The sequence below is a fragment of the Abrus precatorius genome, unplaced genomic scaffold (assembly GCF_003935025.1).
Source record: "Abrus precatorius isolate BTA unplaced genomic scaffold, Abrus_2018 Scaffold2, whole genome shotgun sequence".
Lineage (NCBI taxonomy): Eukaryota > Viridiplantae > Streptophyta > Magnoliopsida > Fabales > Fabaceae > Abrus > Abrus precatorius.
This window is the reverse complement of record NW_020874362.1, coordinates 18,674,445-18,687,552: the sequence shown is the minus strand read 5'-3', so window position 1 is coordinate 18,687,552 and position 13,108 is coordinate 18,674,445. Positions and strand designations below refer to the sequence as shown.

At 36.8% G+C, this 13,108-nt stretch overlaps 1 non-coding gene across 1 annotated transcript; it reads right to left on the bottom strand.

The window, feature by feature from the left end:
* Positions 1–846: 846 nt before the first annotated feature.
* Positions 847–953, bottom strand: LOC113860497. Its single transcript, XR_003503948.1, has one exon. It is a non-coding gene; the product is annotated as a small nucleolar RNA R71 (small nucleolar RNA).
* Positions 954–13,108: the final 12,155 nt, after the last annotated feature.

Genomic DNA, 13,108 nt, shown 5'->3' with positions numbered 1-13,108 from the left:
AGTTAGCTTAACATTTGTGAAATTTATGCTTGTTTTTGTAGGAATAATCTGAGCAAGGTTCATGGAAATGGAATATCAATGGAAAGAAAGAGAAAAAATGGCAGTTCTAGACTCCAAAACACAAGAACAATGGAATGCAAGCTAGGCGTGATCACTATTGTCAATGAAAGTGATCACTCTAGAGCTCAAGGAAGAAGTGAAGCCTGGGCGTAACCACTTTTACCAGCAAAAGTGAGTGTTCTAGAGAAGTCTCAGACTCAGAAGGCTCTGCGTAACCACTTTTATCAATGAAAGTGAGCATTCTAGAGAAGGCAGAATTTCAGAGTATTCTGCGTAACTACTTTTATCATTGAAAGTGGATGTTCCAGAGAGCCCTCAACTTGACAAGTTGTGCGTGACCACTTTTACTCATAAAAGTGATTCCGCACAACAGTTTCCAGACCAGTCAGATTCCAAGACAACTAAAGATGGGAGAACAACCAAGACTGAGAACACTAGGGGACTATGCAGTTCCTAATATCCAGGGATTCAGTTCTTCTATTCTAAGACCTACGATTCAGGACAACCACTTTGAAATAAAACTTGCACTTCTAAATTTGGTACAAAAAGATCAATTTGTTGGACACCATTCAGAAGATCCAAATATGCATATCTCTAATTTCTTGCAACTTTGTGACACAATCAGAATCAATAGGGTAAGTGAGGATGCAATCAGAATTAGATTATTTCCATTCTTATTGAGGGATGAAGTGTTGGCTCCAAGCCTAGCCACAAGGGAGTATATCAACATGGGCAGATTTGGTGAACAAGTTCCTAATCAAGTATTGTCCCCCTTCAAAAGCTGAAAAAATCAGAGGAGAGATTACATCTTTTGTTCAGCAAGATGGAGAGCCTTTGTATGAGGCATGGGAAAGATACAAGGAGTTATTAAGGAAGTGTCTCCATCACTACATACCTGAATAGATGCAGCTTGAAACATTTTACAATGGAATGGCTACAGCAACAAAAACAATGATAGATGCAGCAACTGGTGGTTCATTGAGTTCAAAAACTTTGGAAGAAGCTCAGCAAATCATAGAAATGATGGCATCTTCGATGTATCAAAATATGAATGAAAGAAAAGTTTCAAGGAGAGGAGGATATGATGTAAAATCCATAGAGGCCATGTTTGCTCAAAATCAACTTCAGAATCAACAATTTTCTGAACAGCTTACTGCCTTGACTCAACAAATAAGTAACATGCAGACTGGTGTGGTTCAAAATTCACAACTGAGTTGTGATTTCTGTGGTGGCAACCATGTGAATGGAGCTTGTGATCCCACAAATATGGAACAACCTGATCAAGTCAACTATATGGGCAATTATCAAAAGCCACAGCAATCATATCCACCTGGTTTCCAGCTAAATAACAATAGAGGACAGCAGTTTTCTAAGTGGAATCCACAGAATTCTAATGTAAGAGGAAATACAGCTACTGCACCATTCCAAAGTGCAACTCCTCAAGTCCAGCAACAATATTTTCAAGGAAGTTCTTTTGCACAATTTCAGAAAAACCAAGGGTATTCAAATTCAAGATCCTTGAGTGAGAAAGTGAATGGAATTGAACAAACACTACTGCAATTTATGAAGGTGACAGAAACTAATTTCAAAAATCAAGAAAGTTCTATAAAGAAGCTAGAAACACAAATTGGGCAGTTGGCTGAGCAACTTGCAAATAGAGATGAAGGAAGGTTCCTTAGTAGCACAATAGTGAATCCAAAGGAGCAATGCCAAGTTATAACCACTAGAAGTAGAGCAGTAGTTTTCAGCCCAAGAAAGAAAGATGAAACCACCAATTCGAAAGAAGAAAGTGAGCTGAAACAAGAAGATTTTGAAAGTGGGAAATATACTATGTTAAAGAGGGGAGAAGAAGAAGAAAACTGCAGCAACAAGCAAGAAAAGAGGGGCAAGAAGTAGAGATTTGAGCAGGCCTGCAAACCTATTAACGAAGAGCAGTACAAGAGATTACCTTTTCCAAAAAGAGTACAAGATCCTAGACAAGAAAAGCAGTTTGAAAGGTTCATTGATATGTTCAAGAGGCTCCAAATTAATATACCATTTGTAGAGGCATTAGAACAAATGCCTTTATATGCAAAGTTTATGAAAGAGCTCTTGTCTAAAAAGAGGAAGTTGGACATGGAAAAATTGGTACCACTCACTGAAGAGTGCAGTGCCATTTTGCAGAAAAAACTGCCTCAAAAGTTGAAGGATCTAGGGTCATTTAGCATACCCTGCTCCATTGGAAAATTTTTGTGACTTGGGAGCCAGCATAAATTTAATGCCTTTAGTCATTATGAAGAAGCTGGGAATTGAGGAGGTGAAGCCAATTGGGATTACATTACAATTGGCTGACAGATCATATACATATCTACATGGAGTAGTGGAAGATCTTTTAGTCAAGGTGGACAAATTTATATTCCCTGCAGACTTTGTTATACTAGATATGGAGGTAGATGCTGATATTCCTCTCATTCTAGGAAGGCCATTTCTAGCAACAGGGAGAGCTTTGATAGATGTGCAAAAAGGTGAATTAATGCTAAGAGTATAAGAGGAGAAAGTCATTTTTAATGTATTTGAGGCCATCAAACATCCAAGTGATGACATGAACTGTATGAAGATTGATGTAATAGATGTTGTGATACCACATTCTTTGGAGAAATTTGATGAAAGTGTAGTTTTGGAAAGCACATTAGTTGCAGTAAAATGTAGTATTCATGAAGAGCAAGATGAGGAAGTGAAGGACTACATTCTGCAATTAGATTCCCTTCCCTGTATGAACAAGGAAATAAACCAACTCAAGAAAGAACTACATTAAGAAGAAGAAAAAAAAGATGAGCCAAAAGTGGAGCTTAAGCAATTACCTTCTCATTTGAGGTATGTGTTTCTTGAAGAGGGCCATAACAAACCTGTAATAATAAACAACAATCTGCAAAAAGACCAAGAAGAAAAGCTCTTGAGAGTGTTAAGAGAGCATAAATATGCACTAGAATGGCAGATTTCAGATCTGAAAGGTATAGATCCCTCTTTCTGCATGCATAGAATTTTATTTGAGGAGAAATGCAAGCCTGTTGTCCAACCTCAAAGAAGACTTAATCCAACTATGAAGGAGGTAGTGAGGCAAGAGGTGATGAAACTACTAGATGCAAGAGTTATTTATCCAATTTTAGATAGTTCATGGGTAAGTCCAGTTCATGTAGTGCCTAAGAAAAGAGGTATAACTGTTGTTCCAAATGAAAAAAATGAATTAATACCCACTAGGACAGTAACTGGATGGCGAATGTGCATAGATTATAGGAAGTTGAATGATGCATCAAGGAAAGATCATTTTCCTCTTCCATTTGCTGACCAAATGTTGGAGAGATTGGCTGGGTTTGACTACTATTGTTTCCTATATGGATATTCTAGTTACAATCAGATTGCAGTTGACCCAAGAGACCAGGAAAAGACAGCATTCACTTGTCCTTTTGGAGTTTTTGCATATAGAAGGATGTCATTTGGGCTGTGCAATGCTCCAGCCACTTTTCAAAGGTGTATGCTGTCCATTTTTTCTGGTTACAATCAGATTGCAGTTGACCCAAGAGACCAAGAAAAGACAACATTCACTTGTCCTTTTGGAGTTTTTGCATATAGAAGGATGCCATTTGGGCTGTGCAATGCTCCAGCCACTTTTCAAAAGTGTATGCTGTCCATTTTTTCTGATATGATTGAAAGAATTATAAAAGTTTTTATGGATGACTTTTCTGTATTTGGTAATTCTTTTGATCAGTGTCTAGCTAATTTATCTCTTGTTTTGCAGCGTTGCCAAGACTCAAACCTTGTGCTCAATTGGGAAAAATGTCATTTTATGGTACAAGAAAGGATAGTCTTAGGACATAAGATTTCAGCAAGGGGAATGGAAGTGAATCCTGCAAAAGTAAAAGTAATTGAGAAGTTGCCTCCACTTGTAAATGTTAGAGGAGTAAGAAGCTTTTTGGGACATGTTGGATTCTATCGCAGGTTCATTAAAGATTTTTCAAAAATTGCCAAGCCATTGAGTGAATTGTTGAGTAAAGATGTAGAATTCGTTTTTGATGATAAGTGTTTAATAGCTTTTAATACTTTGAAAGAGAAATTAATTTCTGCACTTGTACTTGTTAAACCAGATTGTGAGTTACCTTTTGAGCCAATGTGTGATGCTAGTGATGTAGCTATAGGAGCAGTCTTAGGCCAAAGAAAAGACAAGAAACTGCATGTCATTCATTATGCTAGTAGAGTTCTTAACACTGCACAAATCAATTATACTACTACTGAAAAAGAACTCTTATAGTCTTTGCATTTGATAAGTTTCGGTCTTACTTAATAGGGTCCAAGGTTATAGTTTACACTGACCATGTTGCTCTTAAGTATCTTTTGTCCAAGCAGGATGTCAAACCCAGATTATTAAGATGGATCTTACTTCTTCAAGAATTTGAGTTGGAGATCAAAGACAAGAAAGGAAAGGAGAATGGAGTTGCTGACCACTTGTGAAGATTACCACTTGAAGCAATACCATTTAAAGTGGAGCAAATAAAAGAAGAGTTTCCATATGAGAGTTTATTCAAGATTGAGTCCCAGCCCTGGTATGCTGATATGGCTAACTTTAAGGCTACAAATCATGTTCCAAATTGGATGAGTTGGCAACAGAGAAAGAAATTCTTCCATGACAGCAAATATTATGCGTGGGAAGATCCATTACTGTTCAAAATTGGAATAGATGGGCTGCTGAGAAGGTGCATACCAGAGGAAGAGCAAGAAGATGTTTTATGGTATTGTCATAGTTCAGAATATGGAGGACACCATGGTAGTTCAAGGACAGCAGCTAAGGTCCTGCAATTTGGTCTTTTCTAGCCCACATTGTTTAAGGATGCTAAGAACTATGTGGAGAGATGTGATAGATGCCAGAGAATGGGAAATATTTCCAGGAAAAATGAGATGTCACTGCAAAATATACTTGAGGTAGAGCTACTTCACATGTGGGGAATAGACTTCATGGGTCCTTTCCCTACTTCATTCTCGAATGAGTACATGCTAGTAGCAGTGGACTATATGTCCAAATAGGTGGAAGCAATTCCTACCAGATCCAATGATGCAAGGACTGTTACTTCATTCATCAAAAAGAACATTTTCTCAATATTTGGAGTTCCCAGAATTCTGATAAGTGATGGAGGAAGCCATTTCTGCAACAAATATCTAGAATCAGTCCTAGAGAAGTATGGAGTCAAGCATAGAATAGCTACACCCTATTACCCTCAAACAAGTGGTCAAGTGGAGGTTTCCAACAAAGAAATAAAATAGATTTTGGAGAAGGTGGTGAGTAATTCAAGGAAGGACTGGTCCAAGAAAGTGGATGATGCTTTGTGGGCATACAGGATAGCCTTCAAGACACCAATTGGCATGTCTCCTTATTAGCTAGTGTATGGAAAGGCCTGCCATTTACCAGTGGAGCTAGAACATAAAGCCTTTTGGGCTGTAAAATGGTTGAATTTTAACCAAGCTAGTGCAGGAAATAAAAGACTGCTACAACTGCATGAATTGGATGAGTTCAGACTCAATGCATATGAAAATGCCAAAATATACAAGGAAAGGACCAAAAAGCTGCATGACAGATTTATTTTTAAAAGGGATATCAAACCTGGGCAGTCTGTGTTACTTTTTAATTCAAGGTTGAGATTGTTTCCAGGGAAGTTAAAATTTAAGTGGTCTGGACCTTTTGTGGTGAAAGAAGTCTCACCATATGGTGCTGTACTGATAGAAGATCCCAAGGATGGTAGAGAATTCAAGGTGAATGGGCAAAGACTGAAAATCTACCTTGGAGGTCAAATTGAGAAAGCCCAAGTGTGTTTGAAATTGGTTCCTCTTGAGTGAGGAACAACTAATGTCAAGCTAGTGACATTAAAGAAGCGTTTTGTGAGAGACAACTCACAATTCTAACTTATTTCAAGCTTTCTGTATTGTTTTAGAATTTTTCATTACTCATATTCTTCATTTTCTGAAATTTCTGCAATTTGATTCTGCTGCATATCTTTGCTGAGGTGAATTTGGTACTTGATTTGAGAGTTAATGTATAGAGTGTGTATTGAAAGGATTAGAGTGTGATAAGTGAGTTATTTGAGGGTGGAGAGGCAATTAACTAATGAGAGGAGTCATTGTTTTGCAGGAAAGGAGCTACGCAGAGAAGCAATTTGATGTTCCCCTCTGGAACAATCACTTTTGCTGATAAAAGTGATCACGCAGAAGCAGGAAGGTTAACACGCTCCTCTGGAACACTCACTCTCACTGATGAGAGTGATTACGCAGAGACAGATGGCAAAACTAACTCTCTGGAACGCTTCCTTTTACTGGCAAAAGTGGCTACGCACAGGTAAGTAGACTTTCAATCTTTGTGCGTTACTCCTTTTATTCAAAAAAGTAGTCACGAGGCTGGGCGTTATCACTTTGCCCAGAAAAAGTGATAACGTAGCCCTCACCCTGAAAAATCAATTCTTTGGAACACTCACTCTGATTAAGAATAGTGATAACGTTGGGACCATTTAATGATGCAACGTCCACTTTTAATTTTAAAAGTGGTTACGTGCCAAGCTTAACTATAAATATTCCCGAAGCTTGAAAACGCACACACACATTCACTCTTAAAATCCAATTCCTCTCTGAACGTCCTTTGCATTTTCAAACTCTCTGTGGGTTGACAAGTGACAACAAGCTTTTTTCACTTATTTCTGCATTTTCCTACAAGGTACGCACACCTTCATTTCTCTGAAACTGTGGATTACTGTGCTTAATGTTTTTAGGTAACCATGTTGGGGTAATGATGAACTATTCTAATAGGGTATTACTCTGAATAGGGTTTATGTGGTATGTATGAAATTTGAGGGAGATTCTAATCTGCAGTATACCATTCATCTGAATAAAATTTGTGTAGAAACTGAGTTGACCTAAAAGAAAGCTTCAGTGAAAAAGGAATTAGAATTATTGAACATAAATTTCTGAAATTAACGATGGAACTAGATTGAATGTTGCAAAGCTATGTTAGTAAACAGTTAAAACGTGAAATGTGCCTTGCTATTACTTAGTTGTACTTCAATAGTGTACACATTCTTAAATTGCTATTTAGGGATACAATCGAATTCATTTGGTGGTAATGGTGCACTATTCTAATTATATTGGTAGGGCATTACTCTGAATAGAGTTTATCTGTCATATATGAATTTTTAGGGAAACTAGAATCTACATTATGCTATTTCTCTGAATAATATCTGCAGAAATTTGAGCAACTTAAATAGAAGTCAGTGAAATATTTGATGAGGACAATGTGACACTGTTCTGATATTATGTGGGAATGGAAATTTCTGAAAATGACTACTTGAAATTACCTGTTGTTCTGAAATCAATTATGCATTACTCTGATAAAATGTTCTCTACCAACAATGAGTGAGTTGCATAACTGTGTCTTAAAATAGGTAGAAACTGGTCATAATCCCTCTACATCACCCTATTTTTCTGAGAAAGTGAGTACTCAAAACGTACAAAATTAGGGAGATTAGTTTAAAATTCTTTGAATATGGTTGTTCAAATTTGTGCACTTGTGCTTTTCTATCTGCATACTGATATGCCATTTATGCTAAAATAGTCTTCTACTGAAATTACAGAGTTTGTTGAAAGGTTAATTGATAACCTAAAATGCTTCTTTTGCGTTAACATGAAATGCTCTAAGAGTGTGAACACTGAATTGATATATTAGGAGTTAACATGTTCTGGTTGTCAATGCTTAATAATGTGTAGTGGAGCTTGTGTATAGTATGTTAACTCATCACTATAGCAGAATGCATGTTAAGTTGTTAGAAGAAGGGAGTTTCTATAAATTGTTTGATTGAAAATTCTTCAGTACAGAATTTTATACTTAGGCAACTAGTGTTTTGAAGTTAACTTTCACATTTTTATTGTTCATTGCAGCAGCTGAAAATGGTCAGAACCTCTATGAACACACCAGTTGGCTCCTCTAGGAAGACACAGGCTAGATCTTCCAGCAACACTCCAAAGAGGAGATCCAACAGAAATATCCATGCTGGAGCTACCAGAAACACACCCAGATCAAAGAAGGCCAGAACAGATGGTGCCTAAACTTCATCCCCAATTGAACTATGTGACCCCAAGATTCAGGAGCATTGCCCACGAAAACTTCTTCAAGACAAATATCTTGAGGAGGAAAATTGTCCCTAACAGAGCATTCAAAATTGTTGGGGACAATTACCCAGAATACAAAGAGAGGATCCAGAAGATGGGATGGGAGTCCTTCTGTTCTGCAGCTGGCCTGGGTTGGAGGGAAATAACCCAGGAATTCTATGCAAATGCCATCAGGTTTAAGGGAGACCAATTCCCTAGGCACAGCACAATGGTCAAAGCGATGACGATAGATTTCTCACTTGCCAATATCAATGCTGAAAGACACCCTGCATAGTTGGACTTCAGCTCATTCAGGAAATGTCACGACCCCTTTTTATGAGGAACCGAGAACATTATTTCTACATTACATACTTATTTAAGGTAAATAAATAATAGAGAATATAAGCATAAAATTCACTTCTCATTCAAAATAAAATAAAGTTTCTTACAACAAATATCCAATAAAACAACATAATATTACATTTAGTTCATAATATTCAAAATACTCAACATTATACTACGTAGCTCCCTCTACTTGAGGTCTCAAAATATAAGAAAAAAGGGTTTTGATGTAATATTACTTGACTCCAGCTTCTAACATTTCTTCATTGGCCCCTCAGCCTGTGAAGTAGATGCTACATGTGCTCACGTACCATCGTACGATCATCGTAGTACACACGCACACAACGACATAGAAAGAGATGCAAGGGTGAGTTTACAAAAATAAAATAAAATCATATATATAGAGCAAAATATTTCTCACAGCAATAGCCCCATGCATTTCTAGCCCATTTAATGCACAGCATGAAAACGGTTTCCAACTGGTTTCACAGCCTAAGTAATCCAGAAGGAACCGACCCGGTCCGGGAGCGACCCATTCTGGTATCTGGATCCAGACAACACAGCACAACAGCTCAGCATGAACTTACCGTTACACGTCTACCCACCTAAACATGTGACTCGGCTCTATGATGATGCAAAACATATATCTCAGCATGATGCACATCGCCAAAATTATTTTAACAGCTCAGCTAAGGCAAGTTTATAATAGATCAGCCAAAATCTCAGCATTTTAAATCAATTAACAACAGTTATAGCTTAGAAAATAGCTTTTATTCAAAAGATCTATCAAAATTCATATCAAAACTTCTTGTAATAATATATCAATCGTCCAAAACATAGATTATATGCTAAAGTAAGCTCCCCTTACCTCAGAACGATGATTTACACTAGATCTACCGAATATTACTTATTTTATAGCAAGATTCACCGAAGATTTAGCTTTAGAACAAAGTTTCTCCTAAGAACACCATGAACTTCTATGAGAAAGAGAAGGAGAAGAGAAATGAACAGTAAATCTAGCTTCAAACTTAAAGAAACTTACTTCAAATCCTTCAGAATAGACTTAGAATCTCAGATCTAGCGAGAAATCTAAGTTTATGAGGGTTTATTATGGGAGAAAATGGCAGTATATGGCCTTAGAATCTTTGAGAACCTTGGATAGGAGTGAAGAAATGAAAATTTCGTGTGAAGCCCCCCTTTTTATAGAAAATTTTCAAAATTTACTGTTCACCGCCGGAATTTACTGTTCATCGCTGGAAACACTGTTAACCGCCTTACTGTTTACGTCGAAAACACTGTTCAGGGTACTATTCATGCCAGAAACACTGTGCACGCATACTGTATGCGTATGTGACATCAGCCATGACGTCATGATGATGTCACTGATGACGTCAGCAGTCACTGTACATACGCAGTTTTTACTGTTCATACACGGTTTGTACGCAGTTTGCACTATTCATAAGTGGTTTTACTGTTCATTCGGCACTGTTCATACAGTACTGTTCACTTTTTTTTTTTTAAATAATTCCAAACTCCATCTAAATCTATTCTAATACCAAATTATCCTTCAATTAACATTTAACAAGTATAAAATTTTATAGACTATTCAATAATAAATCACAAGCCTGACAGGAAAAGCCCTGATATTGATTATGTACAGATTTTGGACAAAATTGGCAGGTCAGGCACAACTTGGAAGTTGAATCAGGCCAAGAAGCCAAAATGTATAATCACCAAGAATTTGCTACCTTTTGCCAAGGTATGGAGCATGTTCATCCTGAACTCTTTCATGCCAGTAAAACACAGCTCAACCTTGGCAATGAAGAGGGCTGAGTTGTTGTTTGGAATAGTAACGGATATGTACATTGATGTGGGGGAGATAATAAGTGAGTGCATCCTGAATATTTTGAAGACAAGGAGGGATTCTCTGGCCTTTCCTTCAATCATCACACTGCTTTGTGAAGATGCAGGAGTGGAGTTTAGGGAAAATTAAGAGAAGATCAGAGCTGCACCTCCCATCTCTGCATCTATGGTAAAAGAAATTTATGCCACCACTTCCTGCACCTCTGCAGCTCCCATTCCTTCCCAATACAAAAAGGAGAAACCAATGCTGATGAAAGATGCATTGAAGCTGATGGCTGAGAAACAAAATCAGCTAGCTGAAAGACAAACTGAGCTGCACAGTAGTCTCAAAGCTAGAACAATGATGTTGGCATGTGTGTTGCTCAACATTGGACAAAAGCTGGGAATGACTAAAGAGGAGATGTACCACACACCTGATCTGGCAGAAGATGCCCAGTGCTTACGATCCTCTGTGTTTTAAGGATTTACCAGTTTATAAAACACACATTCCACAGCCAGTAGAGGAAGAAGTGGTAGAAGAAGAGGTGGTGGAGGAAGAAGAAGAAGAATCAGAAGAAGAGGAAGATACCTCAGAGGAGGAGTATGGAGCAGAAGAATAGTTTAGGATTTTAATTTTGTTGTTTTTAATTTTAGCTTTTGTAAATTTTAGCAATTAGCAGTTAATTTTTGTAAATGCAGCTAGTTATAGAACAATCTTAATATTTAGTTGTAATGAAGTTCAGTTTTTGTTCATTTTAGAATTTTGCAGTTTTAATTACTTTTTTTTTTATAATTGATGGAATTTTGGTGTTTTGTGCAGAGAATGTCACAATCATAGCACTCACACACAATGGATTTTCACATATGCATAAGTTGTCATGAAAGGGGGTTATTCTTTACCGCTTGATTCATGAGTTAGCTACATAATACACTGCAATTTTACTTATAGTAGAATACATATTGAATTGTCTTTTGTGAAACAATTGCTTTTCAATTAATAATTCTGTGAATTCTGATTTATTTTTTTTTAATTTGTTTTTCCCATTCTCACAATGAAATCACTCTTGTATTTTCAAAATGAGGCAGGATTGCCACTAGGTAATATAAATCTGAAAAGTGAAATGTGAGTTCATTGATTAACATGTCACTAACCTTAGTGAAACTTGAGCTGCATGCTTCTTTTTCATGTGTGATTAATCATAATTTGCTACACCCTTTAGAACTTGCCTGGTTTCTTGATTGAATATGCCATTTACAGTTTTCACATATATGATGGAGGCCATGTTTGACTATGCCTAGTTAACCTAAATGCCTTCCTTGTGCTTAATTGTGTTAGTCACCCCTTTGAGCTTAATATCCTTTTTCTTGAAATTACCTTATTATAAGCTTTGCTGAAAAACTAATTTTACCATTCAAATGAAAAGAGGCATAGTGAGTTTAATCAAGAATGAGTTTTAAGAATAAGTTTGGGGTGACATCCACATTTTAATTGCTTAGGGACAAGCAATGTTCTAAGTTTGGGGTGGAAAGAGCAAAATATGAATTCAAAAGAAGAATCTGCAGCAAAGTATTGCAGAAAAAGGAATGAAAAGGAAAATAGTGAATGAAAGCAAGAAAAGAAAGAAAGGAAAAGTAGAATTACTGCATGAATGAAGCTGTGTGATACATAATTGAGAGAATTAGTGAGAAATAGTGCAGTCTCATGCTAGTTTTAAAGTCATTCACTCAAAATGCCTCTGATCTTTTAAAATTGCATATATTGTTTCCCATTTTGTTCAACACCTACCTTGACTTTAGCCATGTTATAACTTGAAAAAGTTCTCTAGATGTGTGATTAACTGTATTAAGTAGAGAGATTGAGAATATGGGCAAGCATATGGTATAGTGTAGTGAAATTGATGATTTAGAGAGAAACAGTACCCAAACACTGTTGAGTGATGAGAGAAACCCTTCCAAGTGAGCTGTGATCATGTTTATTAATTGTGCTCACATGAATTTTGATGAAATATATGAACTTAGATAGCAATTCTTACTCAATGATGATTATGCAGTATGAATATCATGATGAGTATTTGGATGAACAACTTGATTGAAAATTTTGCAGAAAACACAGAATTAAAAATTGGAAAAATCTGAATAAGCAGTTTTTGAATTTTGAAAATGGAGGAACTTACCCTTGGTTAGTTTGATTTGCTTGAGGACAAGCAAAAATTCAAGTTTGGGGTAGTGATGAATCCATATTTTGACTTATATTTTAGTGTATTTCTAACCCATTTGATAAGGAAAACATGTAAGAAACAGCAGAAAAACTAGAAAAATAGAATGATTGAAGGTTTTCTTTTATTATGTAGTTAGCTTAACATTTGTGAAATTTATGCTTGTTTTTGTAGAAATAATCTGAGCAAGGTTCATGGAAATGGAATATCAATGGAAAGGAAGAGGAAGAATGGCAGTTCTGGACTCCAAAACACAAGAACAATGGAATGCAGGCTGGGCGTGATCACTATTGTCAATGAAAGTTATCACTCCAGAGCTCAAGGAAGAAGTGAAGTTTAGGCGTAACCACTTTTACCAGCAAAAGTGAGTGTTCTAGAGAAGTCTCAGACTCAGAAGGCTCTGCATAACCACTTTTATTAGCGAAAGTGAGCGTTCCAGAGAAGGCAGAATATCAGCGAGCTCTACGTGGTCACTCTTGACAGCGAAAGTG